Raw genomic sequence first — 19,574 nt, 5'->3', positions numbered from 1 at the left:
CCCAGCTCAGAAGGGCAGAGTCCAGCCTCTCCTCCCACAAGAGTGCAGACCACGAACCCTCTTAATGTAAAATAACTGGCCTGAAGCCCAAGTGCTTAAACCAGAATTAATGCACTTAACAGACACTGAGCCCTCAATCAGCAGTTCCCAACTTAGAAGGATGTAAGCTACCTGTTCTGCCACTACAGTGCAGACCACAAACCTTAATGTAAAACAACTGGTTTGAAGCCCAAGTGCTTAAACTAAAAGGTTTAGAATGAGTTACACCAAGCAGTAATAAATACCATTGAGTACTATTAAGATGACGCAAAAGCAAAATAAAGTAGGAAGAAACACATACAGTAAAAGCAGATACATTTTTTTTTTTTTTTTTTTTTTTTTGTGAGCAAATGAGATGGCCCCAGGAGTTACAGGACAGAAACACGTGCAAATGCAGGCCTTCAAATCAGAAAGTTGGGAGAGATGGAAGACCGCCCAAACGGCCAATAACTACAAATTCTGGGCCAGAACCACTCCTTATGTGGTAGACAGGTTACCTAATGCTTACCATTCCCACTGATAAGCTAGAAGGCTTCCCTCCAACACAGAAAGGCTTGGGGGCACAGAAGCTTACAGTCCTGGATACAGCAAATCTGTATCTAGAACACTAATTACAGGAAAGGTAGGAAAACAGGCTAATTACAGGAAAGGTAGGAAACAGGCTTACAATTTTTTTTTTTTCAGGAAAGTAGCAAAAACAGTAGTAAAAACAATTCACATGCAGTGCAAGCTGGCACACTTGACTATGTAGTAATATTAGTCCACACAGTTTGAAAAAATGTAATTAAATTAAAAAGGACTAAAAGCAAGTGCAGAAAGGGTTTATTAGGTAGAATGCGGTAAAAAGATGGGACTGGGGGAGTATCCTAGATCAAATCTACAGTGGGGCGGGCACTGCAAAAGCCACCAAACTTAAACTACAACCAAGAACGGGGGGGGGGGGGGGGAGACAGTTTCAACAGAGATGTGAGCAATCGCAGTACAAATTATAAAACCAGAAAAATATATACTGATCTCTGTATATTTGCAGAACAGTAAAACAGATATCTAAGCAACAATTTTGCTCTATAATACAGAAAAATATACTCTGCTCTATATATTTGCAGAGTCTTGTAATGCTCTCTCTCGGTGCACAGGTTCCAATTTAAATGCAGACTGTTTTTAACATGGTAAGTGTACACAACTGTACTGTCTTGGCTGGAGCAAACTGGATGCAGTCTTTATGTGAGGCTTTACGCTTGGACCCGAGGTTGGTGTTTGGTTTAGGGCTGGGACACAGGTGGACAGCCAAATCCCAAGGACAGTGAATCGAGGCAATCTCCTGATGTAAAACTCTGGACACCCCTTCGTCAGTGTGACTGTGGGCACTGCAAGACTGAATCTGTGAAGCAGCTCTGGACCCAACTGTCAAATTGTCCTTCAGCTTGTGCAGAAGTAGAGGGACCCAGCTGCATATTGGACTCCAAATTAGTCTTGATAGAGGCTTTGCCTCAATCTGTCATCTGAGGGGACTGTAAATGCATATCCCTTTCAATAACAAGTCTAGGTGGACTGGTGGACAGTGAGAAACCATCATCTGATACCCCAAGGTTTGGGCATTTTTCCTATCTTCCTAAATTGTTTGAGCCCTGTGCTTATTCTCCTGTTAAAGCGGGCATAGAACGAACAGTTGGCTGTGTTGTGTTCTGGTCCCAACAAGTTACACAAAAGGAGTGCAAGGCCTGGTGTGGTATCCGCTTGCTTCAGCAGAGTTCTTGATTAACTTTGACATTAGTCAAGAAACATAAGAGAAGCTCCCCAGTTGAGTACTTAGCTTTAGATGTCTTCTTTCTCTGGTGCAGACCAATCACAATGACTAGCATGTTGCTTCAGGCTCTGGCAAAACAGGACTGAGGATGTTCGTGTTTCACTGTTGCAGTCATTACAGTTGGGTAATCCTGCTGGCAGGCTACCCACAGTCGCCCCGAGTTCCAAAGTCTAGGTCTGGCGTCTGTTGCTGTCGGCTCCTCCCTGACGTCAGTGCGCCAGGGGTATAAAAGATGCAGCCAATGCCATTTTCTTCAGTCTTTCTTACCACGCGGTGCCCGAAGCAAAAGCAGTTCGCAAGTGCCGGTCGGCCGACTCCTGAGATTTTCAAATTCGAATTTCAGATCCGAAGTCTTCATTGAAGCGAAGTACCCTGTTGGGGAAACTTTTTTTCTTGCTCCAGACCGATGTCAGAAAAAGTTAATTGTATTTCTTGTGGGAAGCAATTACCTCATAAGGATTTTCATTCTTACTGTTTTCCTTGCCTAGGCCCTGACCACGACGTTGCTAGTTGTCAGTTTTGTGCTAGATTTAACCAACGCACTATTAAGCATCGGTACGATTTTGCATTTCATTACTTTGGCAGAAGATTTAACTATATAATGCCGTCGGAGCAACAGACTACCGGAGTTTATAAAAAGCGCAAAGGAAAGGACAGGCATCTGAGGTCCAAAACCGACGAGGCTTCTGCTAGGCCTGTCGCCGGTTCTCATTGAGGCGCTTTTGCAGCCCCTGATGCCCGCTACTTCAGAGCCACAGGCCTCTTCCAACTCCCATGTGCAGCCAACTAGGCCACTGGAAACTCAAGGTATTGGACACTCTGATACTATTCCCTCAGATGGGTCCGGAGCCGCTGAGCAGGCACCGGCTTCTGATGGTGCTTTCAGGCCTACACAGTTGTATGTAAAACCAACTTCAGCTTCAAAGGCAAAGACTAAAGCAGCTCTAAAGACAAGGAAACCAGTACAGCATTCTCCTGGACAGGCTTCCATGCCTAAAAAACAGATGCTTAAAATGGCCGAAGACCTAATCACTTTGATCAGGGGTTCCCATTCCCCACCTGATAAGAGGCCTAGGCAAGAGATAGAATATGCATCTTCAGGTCTGGTTTCCATTTCCTCTGATTCCTCTTCTGACCAGGAATATTCTCTTCCTCCCTATGAGGATTCTGATGCTGAAAAATCTATTCAGCCTCTCCTCCTGAGGATTATTCTTTTGGGGAAACCCTGCATACTATGAGGGAGCATTTCCACTGGGAGAGCCAAGATTACTCAGAATCCAAGAAAAGGCTTGGAGACTTCCTTTTATTACCTCAGCACAGGCCCCTTGCTATTCCTCCTGTTTTAGACATAGTAGATGATGCATTTTCAGAGTCCTGACCGTCTCCTGACTCTTTGCCTCCAGTTCCTGTTAAGCCAGACAGATACTATAGGGTTCCTGATTCTCATAAATTTCTTTATAAAAACCCTGCTGCAGACTCAGAAACTCACTCAGGGTTCCAAAGGGGTCAAGGCGTTCACTGCAAAAAAACCTATACCCTCTGATAGGGATTCAAGGGCTCTGGACAGATGGGGGAAAAAGATTTATACTTCTGCTACCTTGGCCTGTAAGAGCTTTAAATTTTTGATTTCATATGCTTAAATATCAGCAATATCTAATGTCACTGCTTAAACAAAAAATGTTGACAAATTCAGAAAGTGTAGAAAACAAAGAAATGCAGGATTTATTGCATGCTGCTGAACAAGTAGGAAAGCATACTTTGCAATGTGGTTTTGATTCTCTAGAGGCCTCTTGCAGGGCCGCTGTTACAGGTCCTGTCATTAGGAGACATGCTTGGTTAAAAGAACAGAAACTGCCCGATCATGTTAAAACAAAATTATTAGATGCTCCATTACAACATGATACCTTGTTTGGTGTTAAAGCAGAAGAGGTTTTGAAGAAAATGGAGGACAAACCTAAATCTATGCAAACAGTCAAGGATTTTTTACAGGTACAGCCTCCCAGATTTAGCAGGAACTGGCCTGTAAAGAATTGGTCCTTTCCAGTGTCAGAAGACCTCAAAGAGGTAGGTACAGACGCCCCAGAGGCAGATCACAGCCCCAAGGCTCATACAGGCCTAAGCAATGGGGTGCTTCAACCTCCAAAAGCGGAGAAGAAAAATCACAGCCATACAGGAAACAGTCTCAATGACTTTCCCCTGCCAGCACCAAGCACTTATCTTCTGGCAGCTTCCTTGGGGGGAAAACTAGCACTTTTTGCTCAAAATTGGCACATGATCACTCAAAACAAATGGGTCTTAAAAATCGTATCCCAGGGCTACAGATTCCATTTTCATACCCTGCCAAGGCCAAACGGTATGCCAGACTTGCCACGCAATCAGTGCCCAGAAAGGACAAAACCTGGAGACCAATACTGGACCTGTCTATCCTGAACACATTCCTGGACATTCCAAAATTCAAAATGTTAACTCTGCAGCAGCTTCTGCCCATGCTGGGCAAGAAGGCTTGGCTTGTGACTTTAGACCTAAAAGAGGCATACCTGCATGTCCCAATCAGACAATCATGCAGAAGATACCTCAGATTTATAGCTGGCTCAATGCATTACCAATTCTCTGCACTGCCCTTTGGCTTATCTACTGTGCCCAGGGTCTTCGCAAAGTGCCTGGCACCAGTAATTGCTTTTTGCAGACAAAGAGGAATTCAAATATATCCTTACTTGGACTGCCTTATTCAAGCAGAGAACAAGGACACTCTACTACAGCATCTGGCATTTGTAAAAACATTACTAGCAGGCCTAGGGTACACAGTAAACGAAAAGAAATCAAAACTTGTACCCTCTCAAGAGATAATATTCCTGGGTGCAAGCTTAAATACAACTGCCCAGATGGCTTATCTCATGCCAGACAAACACAGACAACTGACTACTTATTTTAAAATGTTGGCAACAAAAACCCAGTTATCTGCTAGAAAAATTCTGCAGGCTTTGGGCTTCATAGCATCCTGCATTGTGCTAATTCCATGTGCAAGATTGCATATGAGGAAACTTCAATGGTATCTAAAAAGTGTTTGGACTCAACATTGCCACAGCCTGGAAACAATAACTACACTCATTCCCTGCCTGCAACAGGAGTTTCGTTGGTGGGCAAAAGCCTGTCACCACAGCACTGGGCAGCCATTCACCTTACCCACAGCCAGGCAGACATTGACAACATATGCATCAGATTATGCCTGGGGGGCACATATGGCAGGAAGATGTATTCAGGGCACATGGTCCGCAAGTCAAATGCATCTACATATCAATCAAAAAGAGATGCTAGCAGTTAAGAATGCCCTGACAGCCTTCAAGGATCTACTTCATCCAGGACAACTACTGATGAAGGACAATCCCACAGTCATGTGGTACATAAACAAGCAAGGGGGCACACATTCCTGCCCCCTCTGCAGACTAGCCATGAATTTGTGGGACACAGCATTGACTTACCAAGTACATCTGCAAGCACAATTCCTACTAGGAGAGAATAAATACTCTGGCAGACGAACTAAGCAGAAACCTAATGGATCCCCACGAATGGAAATTGGATCCGCAAGTCTTCACCATGATAACAAGGAACTGAGGGTGCCCGGACATAGACCTATTTGCCAACTACAAAGATTCTGCACAAGGACTTATCACAAGCAAGCATGGAAAGTGGATGCTCTTATCTTTCAGATGGATAAACCTAACAGTATATGCTTTTCTTCCTCTGCCTCTCCTCCCCAAGATACTCCGCAAGGCCAGACAAGAGAAGCCAAAAATGATTTTGATTGCCCCAGACTGGCCCCGCCAGCACTCGTACCCAATCCTAAACAGCTTGTCCCAATGCCCAGCTTGGACACTACCTCATATTCCTCACTTATTGACTCAAGATAGTCAGATACTGCACAGCCAACTCAGGACCCTAAACCTGGCAGCATGGCGAATAATGTAGCCATTCAAGACACACTTCTTTCTAAAGCAGTTATGGATGTTATTTTGGAGGCCAGGAGGCCTAGCACCAGAAAATCTTATGCAGAAAAATGGAAGAGATTCTGTGCTTGGAACCAGGCACAAGGTATTGACACGAATGTTCCAAATATTCCTCAGATTTTGCAGTACTTAACTGAGATGCTGGATAAAGGCCTTTCCTTTCCATCCATTTAAAATTCATGCCTCTGTCATTTCAGCTCACTACAATACAGAACCACCGATTATTTTCTCATCCATTACTAAGGTAGTACCTCAGAGGGGCCAAAAACATAAGACCCCCAAGGAGAGCACCAATACCTGCATGGGACTTCAACTATGTCTTGGAAAAACTCGCACTTCCTCCGTTTGAGCCAGCCTCTGCAGCCGACATAAAATTCTTGTCCTGAAAAACAGCTCTGCTCCTAGCAATAACCTCCGCTAGACGAGTCTGAGTTACAGGCACTCATGGCTGTGGAACCTTTCATCATTTTCCATCATTTTCCATCCTGGCAGGGTTTCTCTGAGGACAAACCCTACATTTATGCCTAAGGTTGTGACCAGTGTAGCCCTTAACCAAACAATTCACTTGCCTACCTTTTACCCAAACCCACAGAATAAGGGTGAGACTTCTGCATTCTTTGGACATTCACAGACAGCTACGCTTCTACTTGGACAGAACCAAAGCTTTCAGAAAGACTGAACAGCTTCTAGTAGCATATGCTGCAGGATCACAAGGAATGCCTATCTCAAAGCAGACTATTTCCAAGTGGATAGGCCACTGCATTCGTTTCTGCTATTCACAGCATGGCAGATCAGTGCCTAAGGGCATTAGGCCACATTCCACCAGAGTAGCAGCCAGCCTTCCTCAGTGGAGTACCAACCAAAGACATCTTAGAGGCTGCAACTTGGGAGTTCAGTGCAAACTTTTACAAAGCACTACCACTTACCTCTCTGTTTTAAATCCAGGGCAGGCTTTGCCACTGCAGTTCTGCAGGGCCTGATAGCCTCTCCTAATCCTATTCAGCTCAAGCCTCCCAACCATAGCTTTGGGATTCAACCCAATTGTAATGACTGCAACAGTGAAACACGAACATAGTACAGTTGTGTACCTACCATAAATGTAGATGTTCGAGTGTATTCACTGTTGCAGTCCAGGTTACTCTCCCTCCAGCCCCCTTTTCCTTGCTGGGAATTATCTGCACTTCTCTATTCTTTACAACCTATGTGGTGTATTTGCTTGTATATCAAGGAAAAGTTGTTTTTTTTGGGTATGCATGCTTTTTGCCATTAGTGAGCCTACCATTTTAGGGGCACCTGACATCTGGGGCAAGAAAAACTGAAGAAAATGGCATTTGCTGCATCTTTTATACCCCTGGTGCACTGACGTCAGGGAGGAGCCAACAGCAACCCACGCCAGACCTAGACTTTGGAACTCGGGCCAACTGTGGGTAGCCTGCCAGCAGGATAACCCAATTGTAATGACTGCAACAGTGAATGCACTCTAACATCTACATTTATGGTAGGTACACAACTGTACTTTATGGCACTGGCCGACTCCTTTTATACCCAGACATCTTGACGTCAAGTCAGAGCATCCACTGGCTTCAGGAGGAGGAGAAAATTCATTGATAGGCTGGCTGAGGGCTTCCATCGCAGGAAATCCTATTGGTTATGACTGCAACACTGAATACACGCGACCTCTAAATTTATGGTAAGTGTACATTACTGCATTGTTACACCTCTCCAAGTGTGCTCAGTGCTTCTTTGATCTGCTCATCATTTCAGACTCCCTCTATCAATTAGTACTGTCCCCAGAGGCACCAATGTATTAATTGCAGTCTTCAACACAGCCCCTGCCTGCTAACATGCCCAGTGTCAGACTGACACTAGTCAAATCCGGGTTACTGTGCTGTAGTAATCCCTGTATGGTCCCAGTCCAGGTCAGTGTCCAGCCCATTTTTGAGTTTTCCATGGCCAGTTTCCATGTGCTCAGTGATGCATTTCAGCAGTCCCCCACACTTCAATGACCCTGTAGCAAACACCCCCATTATACCTAGAAATTATGCTCCCATCTTGACTCTCCACAAATCCAATGCACAGTTTAGAAATAAATTTCTGATGGAATTTAGCCATAAATAAAGTTTACAGTAAAGGGAATAAAGCTAATAGCCTTAAACTATATGTCAGCAATCCAAAATCCACCTCTGAAGGATTAATGTAGTATTGAGGAGTAAGTGTAAACCATACAGACGTAATTATGAAGTAAGAATTGCAGTAATAACAAAGGATAGCCACAAGGAGCTCTTATGTAAACACCACCAGGAGTGATTCCTTGCATTGCATCAAACTTCTTTATGGCATCTCTCACTCTAGCCCCGAGAATCTAGCTAACCTCCCTTGCAAATAAATTCAGCTTAGATGTCTCCCACCATTATCTCTCTACCTTCCCATGATCACCTCTGAACAGGTACTAAAAATGCTCTTAAGGACCAAAAGTGTCAGCTCTGTGAGGCTAGATAAAATATAAAGTTGTTTCTTAAGGGGTGTTTCATACTGCTCATCAGACCCCCATCTTATACTGTTCAGCAGCACTCTGTCTACTGGATAACTACTGATTTAACCTGGAGAAGAGTTGTAGTAGTGCCTCTCCACAAGGGTCTTCCACAGACCCTGGCAACTGTAGACCTGTCTGCTTCACCAGCACCTTTTACAAGTTTGTAACATACTGATGCTCCTCATAGGGAGCCAATCCTTAAAACCAAATCAATTCAGGTTTGTAAAGAACAGATCGTTATACCTAGATGACTACTTTTGAAGGAGTCACAGGAGCACTAGAAGAAGGTAAGTCCTTGCTATTTAACTGAAGCTTTTTGATATACTCCCATTTTTGCATTGACAGGGTCATGCGTGTTACCCATTGAATTGCTAGCTGGCTTACTGATAGAAACTGCATTATTAGAACTGGTGGCCCACATTGTCCTTCAAAGGTCTTTTCATCAGAGGTGGTACCTCACTCAAGGTTCTGTCCTGGGACTACGGCTACTTGATATTTACTTTTGATGTCCGATCTGATAACTAAAGACCTTTTGGTTGAACAAAAGGCACAGTGGGGTTAAAAGTATCTCTTGGTCAGTATGTATAAGCCTTGCAGACCATTTTAGGAAAAATAATGGGGCAGTCTTGTATTCTTATCCAAGGTGACACAGATTTGATCTTATTAGACACCAGTAAGTAAGTTATCCTAAACTCCCTCGGAGGGATGGGGAGTTTGGCATAATGGTTGAGGTGTTTACCTCAAAAACACAAATTACAGGGTTTGTTTCTCACCTTTGAGAGGGGAATGACACAAGAGCAGCTAACCTAGTACTTGCATATGAAGACACCTGTATCCTCCAAGACAGCCACAGTCTGAGAAACTTGTGTTAGGCTCGTGATCTGATGCTGAATGCAAAAAAATGTATTACCATGCAGTCTGGGAAACGGGAACTCTCACACACCTACCACAAACGTCTCTCCTCTAAAACAAGACACGGACTCTGAAGACCTAGGCACCTTTGTGGGGTACGACCACCTTGTATCCACTATCGTGAAGCCCAGCTGATTTCTAAGGGCACACATGTCGCTATTTTCAAGTCTGACTGTGGAAGCAAACCTGTTAATTTACTCTAGGCCTGGTATTCCTATCCATTATAGACAGGGGGATCATTTAGTTCAGTGCACAAGAGGAGCTGCTGCAGCAAGCCATCAAGTGACTCAAATGGTCTGTTGCCTCTTATGAGCTGTAATGGATTCAGTTTGGAGTTTATCATACTGTTCCAGTACAGCATCCTGGGATGTATGTTCATGTATTTATTCACATCTCTTGTAAAATCACCTGTTCGTGTCTGTGGCATTGTACAAGGTTGTAAGATTTCCATTAACTCTACCTTGTAATTTACTGTTTAGGTATAATTTCAGTCTGTTATGTTGCACAGTTTAGGCACATTCTTCCAGGTATGTAACAAAATCTAGAAGGTTTAAGATTTTTGTATGGAAGTGTCTGCATATGTATTTTTATACCCCAGTCAGACTTCATAGAATATTTCAAACAGTTGTAGTTGTATTGGATAAGAGAGTGGTACTTCCAAAAGTTTGGGGTGAATGCGGTGAGTTGGTAGATTTTCATAAATTCCCACAGGGTAGTTAAATGTTAGAAGAGCAAGTTGCAACTAAGGAAATTATATTGAGCTGAGCTGTAGAAATTGAATTATGTAGACATGGTTAGGCCCTTGTAAGTTTAATGCTGTTGCCAATCAAAAAAGCAGTTACTAGAAAATCTAAACCAACTGTAACAATTGAATGTTGGAAAGGAGATAAAAGAATTGGAGGTGGAATCTTTAGAAAAGGGAAGACACAGACTACATAGAAATGGAGTCTGTGGGTTCAGTAAAAGTACAGAAATAATGTTCAGGAGTGAATTTTCAGGGAAGGCAAAACTTGAGCAATTTATATAATGTCAAAGTTAATAAAGAAACGTGTATAATGCTTGAAAAGGAAAAATCTTTGTTAAAGGTGTTTAAAAAAAAAAAAAAAAAACGTACAGTTGAGGCACTCTACTACAGGCCTGACAGTAATGACTGTTGCATGCAGTGTTGACATGCATTACTGAAGCTGTGAAACTATAGAATGTGAGCATCACTGTGTTGTCCCTTTATTTGTGAATATTTAAAAATAAAACATATGTAGGGCTTTTGGACTGAATTGGTTTTCTTTTCTTTGTTTTGGTCTATAGGTACTGTCCACGATGCTCTCAAGAAAGGAGAAAGAAATGAAAACCTCTGTTACTTGGGCTTCTGCAAAACAAACCTCAAATTTTCATTATGTTACAGTTTAACGTTTCAGTGTCTTGTGTTCATTTTCAGTTAAATGATGAGGTCATACATTTGTTTCTTGAGTTTGTGTTAAAATGAAACACTAACCTATTTCTGTTTTGAGAAATTAATTTCTTGCAGGAATTTTGGAACGAAGACCCGCCCTTAAAAGCGGAACCCGTTGTTTCTAGCTTTTTTGGATGTTTTGGGAGATATTTGAACTTTTTTTTTGTATATTCACTAGAGACGTGTAGCTAGCTTTGCCATAGCTGCTAAAACTTTAATACACAAGGGGAAAATGTTAAAATAGCTGTGTTACTTGGACACAGTCTGTTTCCTTTGTGTTTTCTGATGGTGCTATAAAATTAAAAAAAAAAAAAAGTTCCCCCTTCCAGGTTGCTTCCTTTTGTTACACTACCAAATTCATCTCTTGTGGCAGATTACTGCATGCATCTGCAGTTCTGCTAGGTGCTTTTTTGCAGTAGAACAGAAGTGTTTTATTTTATTTTTTTTTTATGCCTTGCTTGAACAGTGGATAATGTTCTCGCACCATTTTGTACTCTGCCTGACCATGGGGGCTTGCACCTTTTCATAGGACTGGAGCTGAAGCAACGTCATTTTGTGTAGGCATAAGTGTATTGTAGACGGAGGACACTGTTGCCTTCCTTGTACTGTGCCCCAGCCCTTCATGTAGAGCTGGGCCTTTGGAGGCAAGAGCTGAAGCTTTCTTTCTGGGTCATGCAGGCAGATTGCGCATAGAGCGCAATGGCAGGTACGCTCACATGCTTCTTCACCAGTGTACTTGAACCTTTATTTGAAAGGGCCTGCATTTTACTGGGGTGACATTTCTTTTTTCACAGGAAAAGGTACAATGGGGGTTAGTACAGTGTGCTGGCATCCTCACATGGCTCTACTTGAGTATATACCATAACATGACGTGACACTGGATTTTTTTTGGGGGGGGGGTGCTAAGAACAGACATTCTCTTTGTAGGGAGGGGTATAGGATGGGTAGTACAGAATGCAGATTTCCCTCCTTGTACAAGAAACACTCCTTACTTTTGCCTTAATCTCAAATGTCCAGTGGTCTTTCGGTGCATTGACTTCACAGTAGCTGTTTGGGTATTTAAGGCACTTGGTAGGCACTGGTTAGTTGGGACATCCACAGACTGCAAGTAACATAGTAAAGTGATGCCGTTTGCCAAGCACACCAAGCATAGCTCTTCTCTCCATTAGGACAATCTTATATTTATTGATATCCATGAAAAAGATTCATTAGTAGTCTTGGGTAGAGTATAACAGCTGTGTAGCAGCAATAGAGATTACGGTGTAATGTAGTGCTCTGATACCAGGACATCATGGCTGCCTGCTCCTACCTTTCATCTAAATGTTTAAATGTCATTTCCTGGTTGAACCAGATGTTCGTCGTCTTCCATTGCTGCAGTCCTTACTATTGGGTATAGTCCGCATCCAGTCGGCCCGAATACCAGAGTATAAGGCTGACGTCGGTCATGGCGCATTAGACTGACGTCAGTACGTCAGGGTACTAATGCGCATGACCGGCGTCATATCCTCAGTCTTTTTTGCCGCGTGGTCCGATGCAGAAGCAGTTTTGCGAGTGCAGGTTGGCGTTCTGAGATATTTCCGAAACCGGAGTTTCAGACCGAATCAGAGTTGGCTAAGTACCCCGTTGGGGAACATTTTGGTTTTTTCTTGCCTCAGTATTCAACCGGATGTCAGAAAAAGTGAATAACTGTATTTCTTGTGGGAAACAGATACCGCATAAGGATTTCCATACTTTGTGTATACCTTGTTTAGGGCCTGAGCACGACGTTGTTGGTTGCCGCTCTTGTGCTAGGTTTAACAAACGCACTATTAAGAGGAGGTTAGACTGTGCCAGGTTAGTGTTTGGGAAACGTTGCAATTATAAAATGCCGTCGGATGCTCCGGCGCCGCTTGGTCAAGAAGCGCAAGGACAAAACAGCGAAGCCTAGGGTTGAAGAACCGGCAGTCCCGGACGCCGGTTCTTTAGGAGGCTCAGTGGAGCCAGAGGTTTTGCCAGGAGTTTCTATGGAGTCTTCGGCAGAAACTTTACTGTTACAGGATGTCCCATCTCAGGAGGCAGGCCAGGCTGAGGGGGCTTCTCAGGTACCTATTCTTCCCTCTTTTCCCACAGTAGTTAGAGCCTCTCCTTCTGTTGCTAAAGCTTCTTTTAGAGGTAGGCCTATTTCAGCTTCAGTGGGGGCTTCTCCTAGCTTTCGGGTTCTGTACCTAAGAAACATATGCTTAAAATGGCAGAAGATTTGATTACTATGATTAGAGGTTCTATGGGCCCTCCTGCTAAGAGGCCTAGGGTGGAACCGGAGTTTGCCAGTTTTGAACAGGGTTCAGAGGCTTCTGAGTCTTCTGCGGATGATTTGCAGGAGTATCCTCCTTATTCTGATTCTGATGTGGATGATGCCACTCCTTGACTTCTCCTCCTGAGGATTTTTCATTTTCAGAGACTCTGCATTCCATGAGGGAGCTCTTTAAATGGGAAGGCCAGGATTACTCTGATTCCAGGAAGAGGCTTAGGGAATTCTTGTTTTTACCCCAGCATAGGCCCTTAGCTATACCTCCTGTGTTGCCTGTGGTGGAAGATGTTTTTGCAGAGGCTTCCCTGAACCCTGATTCTTTGCCTCCTGCTCCTGTTAAACCTGATAGGTACTATAGGGTGCCCGAAGCTCATAAGTATTTGTTTAAGAGTCCTAGGGCGGACCCAGAAACTGTTTCTCCGGGGCCTAAAGGTGTTAAAGCCTCTGTAGTTAGAAATCCTGTTCCCACTGACAAAGAGGCGAGGGCTTTGGATAGGTGGGGTAAGAAACTGTATACTTCTTCCACTCTAGCCATGAGAGCATTGAATTGTCAGTTTCACATGCTGAAATATCAACATTATCTCCTTTCTCAATTGAAGTCTAAGGTGGATGCTTTGGCGGAAGGTATTGAGTGTAAAGAATTGCTGGATTTGGTTTATGTGTCTGAACAAGTGGGCAAGCATTCTTTGCAATGTGGCTTTGATGCTGTGCAGGCCTCCTCAAGGGTGGCTGCCACTAGTTCTGTTCTTCGCAGGCATGCCTGGTTGAGGGATCAGAATTTGGCTGAGCATGTTAAGACAAGGATTTTGGATGCACCTTTACAGTCTGATGTGTTGTTTGGTTCGCCTGTGGAAACAGTTTTAAAGAAAATGGAGGACAAAGCTAAGTCTATGCAAACTGTTAAGGATTTTTTGCAGGTACAGCCACCGAAGTTTAGTAGAAATTGGCCTGCTAAGGGGTGGACATATCCTGCTTATGACTCCCAGTCTAGGGGTAGGTCTAGACGTGGTAGGGGCAGGGCTCAAGGTTCTTTTAGATCTAGAACAGGGAGTTCACCTGCACAGACTTCTGGTGAGGGCAGGGGTCAGTCCTTTCGTAAGCAGACCCAATGACCTGCCTTTTCAGCTGCCAGTAGATTCTCGTCTGGCAGCTCCTTTGGGAGGACGACTGTCTCTTTTCAAAGAAAATTGGGATTTAATTACTCAAGACAGATGGGTGTTGGACATTATTCACCACGGTTACAGGTTTTATTTCCATACAATGCCCCCTTTCAAAGGCATGCCAGACGTTCCTCCTCCACACAGAAAAGAGGCTCACAAGCAAGTTTCTCAGTTGCTCCAATTGGGGGCCATTCAGCCAGTCCCTGTATCAGAAAGGGGCCTAGGATTTTATTCCCGCATGTTCCTAGTACCAAAGAAGGGGAACACGTGGAGACCAATTTTGGATTTATCTTTCCTCAACGCTTATCTGGACATTCCCAAGTTCAAGATGTTGACGTTACAACAGCTTTTACCTCTGCTGGGCAAAGATCACTGGATGGTAACTTTAGATCTCAAGGAAGCTTACCTTCATGTGCCTATCAGGCTAAGTTGCAGGAAGTATCTGCGGTTTCGAGCTGGAGATTCTCATTATCAGTTCTCTGCATTGCCCTTTGGCTTATCTACTGCGCCCAGAGTATTCACAAAGGTTCTGGCTCCAGTGATAGCTTACTTCAGGCTACAAGGAATTCAAATCTATCCTTACTTAGACGACTGCCTGATTCTGGCTCAAGACACGGAAGACCTTCTACAGCATCTGGAATATGTTATAGCAGTGCTAAGATGCCTAGGGTATTCTGTGAACGAAATAAAGTCCAGTCTAGTACCCTCTCAAGACATGTGCTTTCTGGGTGTAAGACTGAATACAGCAGCCCAGATGGCCTTTTTAACCCCGGACAAACAAATGAGTCTATCACTTTACTTCCTTCAACTATCTCATCAGTCCGTGCTGACTGCAGGGACAGTCCTTCAAGCATTAGGGTTCATGGCATCTTGTATTCTGGTGCTTCCCAATGCCAAACTGCATATGAGGAAGTTACAATGGTATCTCAAAAATGTATGGACACAGCACTGCCAGGATTTAGACACTGTCATTCCCATAATACCTTGCCTTCAAAGAGAATTTTTGTGGTGGGCTCAGGAATGTCACCTAAACAAGGGACTCTCTGTGACCCGGCCAGAGGCGAGTCAGATTTTAACGACAGATGCCTCGGACATTGCTTGGGGAGCTCATCTAAATGGAAAGTGGATACAAGACAAGTGGCCTGCCAGACTACAGCATCTACATATCAACATGAAGGAGATGTTAGCAGTCCAGTTCGCTTTACTGGCTTTCAAGGAGTTACTTCTTCCAGGACAGGTGTTGATTCTAACAGACAACACAACTGTCATGTGGTACATCAACAAGCAAGGGGGTACACATTCTTATCCTCTATGCAGGCAAGCAATGATTTTATGGGAGACTGCGCTAAGCTTGCAACTACCTCTTCAGGCAAGGTTTCTGCCAGGAGCACAGAACTCCTTAGCAGATGTGTTAAGCAGACAAATCATGGATCCCCACGAGTGGAAACTGGATCTTCATGTATTTCAGACATTGACAGTGTCATGGGGAACTCCAGACATAGATCTGTTCGCTTCTCCACTAAACCACCAGCTGCCAAAGTATTGCACAAAGGGGTTTCATCACACAGCTTGGAAAGTGGATGCTCTATCTTTCAGTTGGGAAAATCTTCATGTGTATGCCTTTCCACCTCTGCCTCTTCTTCCAAAGGTACTATTAAAGGTCAGACAGGACAGGCCAAGGATGATTTTGATAGCTCCAGATTGGCCTCGGCAACACTGGTACCCACTACTACGGAGTCTGGTAAAGAAGCCTCCATGGCCTTTACCTCTGATTCCTCATCTGTTATCTCAGAAGGACGGTCATCTGCTCAATGTCAAGCTTCACTCTCTTCATCTAACAGCCTGGCATATTCTGTGTTGAAACACAGCAGGTCTCAACTTCCTCAACAAGTTTTAAATGTGATTATGGAAGCTAGACGACCTAGTACAAGGAGAGTGTACGCTGCAAAATGGAAGAGATTTTTATTTTGGAGTACAGCAAAGAATTTGGAGATTTCTGAGCCTAATTTGGGTGTGGCTCTTCAATATCTTACCGAGTTATTGGACAAAGGGTTGTCCTTCTCTTCTATTAAGATTCATGCTGCAGCAATTTCAGCTCACTATGATTGTGACCCACCTTTGTTTTCACATCCTTTGTTCGAGCAGTTTCTTAGAGGGGCAAAGAATATAAGACCCCCACGTAGAGCTCCTACTCCTGCTTGGGATCTCAATTTTGTGTTGGAAAAACTTACTCTACAACCTTTTGAGCCTGCGGCTACTGCTGAATTGAAATATTTGACATGGAAGACTGCTTTTTTGTTGGCTATTACTTCTGCAAGAAGGGTGTCTGAGTTGCAGGCCCTTATGGCAGTCGAGCCCATTTTGATTTTCCATAAGGATAGGGTATCATTACGTACTAATCCTTCCTTTATGCCTAAGGTGGTTTCTAGTGTGGCTTTAACCCAGACTATTCATTTGCCTACTTTTTATGCAGACCCCCAAAATAAAGGGGAAAAGATTTTGCATACTTTAGATGTACACAGGCAATTGCGTTATTACTTAAGCAGGACTAAGGATTTTAGGCAGTCTCAGCAGTTGTTTGTTTCTTTTGCTTTGAGTTCGGAGGGCAAGCCTGTGTCAAAACAAACTATTTCTAGGTGGATTGGCTTTTGCATTTCATTTTGTTATTCCCATCATGGCAAGGAGGTTCCAGCTGGGATTAGGCCTCAATCCACTAGGGCTACTGCCACTTCAACAGCATTTCTACGGGGGGTGGCAACTAAGGATATTTTGGAAGCAGCTACTTGGAGTTCAGTGCATACTTTCTCTAAGCATTATCACCTTCCTATCTACTCTAAGTCTAGGGCTGGTTTTGCCACAGCTGTTTTGCAAGGCATGTTGTCAGCTCCTGCTTCTTTATGATTTGCCAGCCTCCCTTACCTCTGCTTTGGGATTCTACCCAATAGTAAGGACTGCAGCAATGGAAGGCAGCCGAACATAGTACAGTTTTGTACCTACCATAAATGTAGATGTTCTAGGATTCCATTGCTGCAGTCCAATTTACCCTCCCTCCTTCCCCTCTGTGTTTAGGGGTGGTAGTGTAGGTGAGTTTACCTGCTTATATTTTTGTATATATTGTTCATGTTTTGGTGCAGGTATTTTGGGCCTTGTCTTTTTAGGGTCTTCTGACATCTGGGGCAAGAAAAGACTGAGGATATGACGCCGGTCATGCGCATTAGTACCCTGACGTACTGACGTCAGTCTAATGCGCCATGACCGACGTCAGCCTTATACTCTGGTATTCGGGCCGACTGGATGCGGACTATACCCAATAGTAAGGACTGCAGCAATGGAATCCTAGAACATCTACATTTATGGTAGGTACAAAACTGTACTTTTCAGTGTACTGGAGCAGCCAAGTGTATGGCACGGTTATCCACACAACTGTAACTCGTTTGACACTGACATCCTCTTAACTGTTATCAGCTGGCCAGCAGCCTTGTTGTGCAGGCAAGGCGAGCCACATGTGCACTGTATAAGGCCAGAGATGGCTGTAGAGCACACATGATAGCCTGACTCGTGCATTTGAAGTCGCATGCACAAGACAGACTCCGACACAGCAGGGAGTGGGATTAAGGCCACCACAACATACCTTTGTGATGAATGACTTGTAGTTGGGCCGTCTTTCTTCCTCTTCGACCTTATTTAGACAGTACACATCTGATAATGCATTGTTTATTCACTTAGTGTGTACTACTATCCCAAGCTGATCTTGGCCTGCAAATTTTAAAGTTTAAGTTCAGGGATTCAAACTGGCACACTGACACTTTGTGAGCAAGTGTTTGAGTATATTTATGCATGTTTCAGCAACTGAAGAAACTTAAATGTCCTGCTGTGAGGGCTGCTTCTAGTACATCTGCCATAGAAGAATTTCACTTGCCTGGCTTGACTTTACAACATTTAAGTGCTGGAGTAAAACATTCCAACTGCTGTCCCTCATCTGAATTCTGCTCCTGAATCAGATTTGTTAGTAATCGTAAGAGAGGGATGTTCTTTCACTGGCAAATTTAATTATAGAAAATTCATGAATGTGTTAAAAGTAAGACCTAGATTTATCAGTAAGCCCAGTTCATTCCGAGCATGCACAGATCTAACCCAAGGGTATAGTCTGTCCCAAGCGTTAGTTAACCTTATTTCTGAATCTGTGTAGTTGAGGCTGTCTGATCATGAAGGTTAACCCCTTCAGAGTCTATTTTAAGAGATTAATGTTTGAACACTTTGAATGGGTGGGTTTGTTATAAATGTCCATAGAGAAGTTACTGCAAAATTTGTTTGAATTATGGCTCCTTGTACTTCTGCCACCAATAACAGAGTCTTAAAAGTTCTAATTATCAATTAAGACATAGGCACGTATACATTAATAGAAAAGAAAACCATATAAACATTTTCCGTTTACATAGGCTGCATGTTTATTTATAACTGTCATTCAGTGCCAGCATTGCATAAATTGCTTTATTCCTGCCTTCCCTTAAACATCACTCCTCCAACTCAACTTTATTTTACATGTATTGTTACAACAAGTTTCACCCATTTGTATGTGATTTGTTGCTTCCCTTTTCTAAGAGATTCCATTTGGGTTATCTCTTGCAATATATAATACTTCAGATAAAGCTGGTTTAGATTTGATTTCCATTTTCTAGAATTTGCTTTTTCGGCAGCCACTAGAATTAAACTTAAGGCGTTACTATGTCTAGCTAACTCAGATCCTGTGTCTCAGTTCACATTAATTATTTCCATAGTTATAGCCATCTGCTCTCCCAGCATTTGAGAGTACTGTGAGGGGAATTTTTTTAAAGTCTGTCAACTCATTATACTCCCAAAAGAACATTTTCCCAGTTACTAGTTTTGTCTTTCTGAGACAAACCTCAATTAAGTCTGCTTAGGTTATAAAAAATACTTGTGTAAACACTTCCAAACAAAAATCCTTAAATCTTTTAGATTTCTGTGCAGCTCCCAAACATGTGACAGTGCCCCCAGTTTGTTTGTAAACTGCATTTCTACTCTCTTGCTCTTTTTTCTAATCTTCTGTGATTATTATAGTTAACCTACATTAATTTATGCTGCTTATAATTATTTTAACAGCAGCTTCTGTTCTAGGCTCTGCTGAAGCTGCTAGAACTGGTCTTTCACATAGCACTACTTATCCCTTCTCTTTGCCTTTATTTTATTGATCTGTGATGGGGAAGGTGATCTCCAACATGCATTCCAAACTTCTGCTTGGCTTAATCCTACTTTATTACCTGCTCCTCGTATTTGTCTCAATATAAAGGATTACAATTCGGTTGCTAATTGTAAGTGATTTATGTGTTTTGAGACATGGATGCCAAAAAATTCACCTCTTGA

General features: G+C 43.2%; 1 long non-coding RNA gene across 1 annotated transcript in view; it reads left to right on the top strand.

Annotated features, from left to right (window-relative positions):
* Positions 1-11,068, top strand: part of LOC122808623 — a 295,412-nt gene extending 284,344 nt beyond the window's left edge. The window contains exon 2 of the long non-coding RNA XR_006365805.1: positions 10,601-11,068. This is a non-coding gene — a long non-coding RNA (uncharacterized LOC122808623). The remainder of the gene's footprint in view (positions 1-10,600) is intronic.
* The last annotated feature ends 8,506 nt before the right edge of the window (positions 11,069-19,574 follow it).

Source organism: Protopterus annectens, chromosome 8.part0 (genome assembly GCF_019279795.1).
Source record: "Protopterus annectens isolate FY-2018-M chromosome 8.part0, PAN1.0, whole genome shotgun sequence".
Taxonomy (NCBI): domain Eukaryota; kingdom Metazoa; phylum Chordata; order Ceratodontiformes; family Protopteridae; genus Protopterus; species Protopterus annectens.
This window is presented reverse-complemented; position numbering and strand designations above follow the sequence as displayed.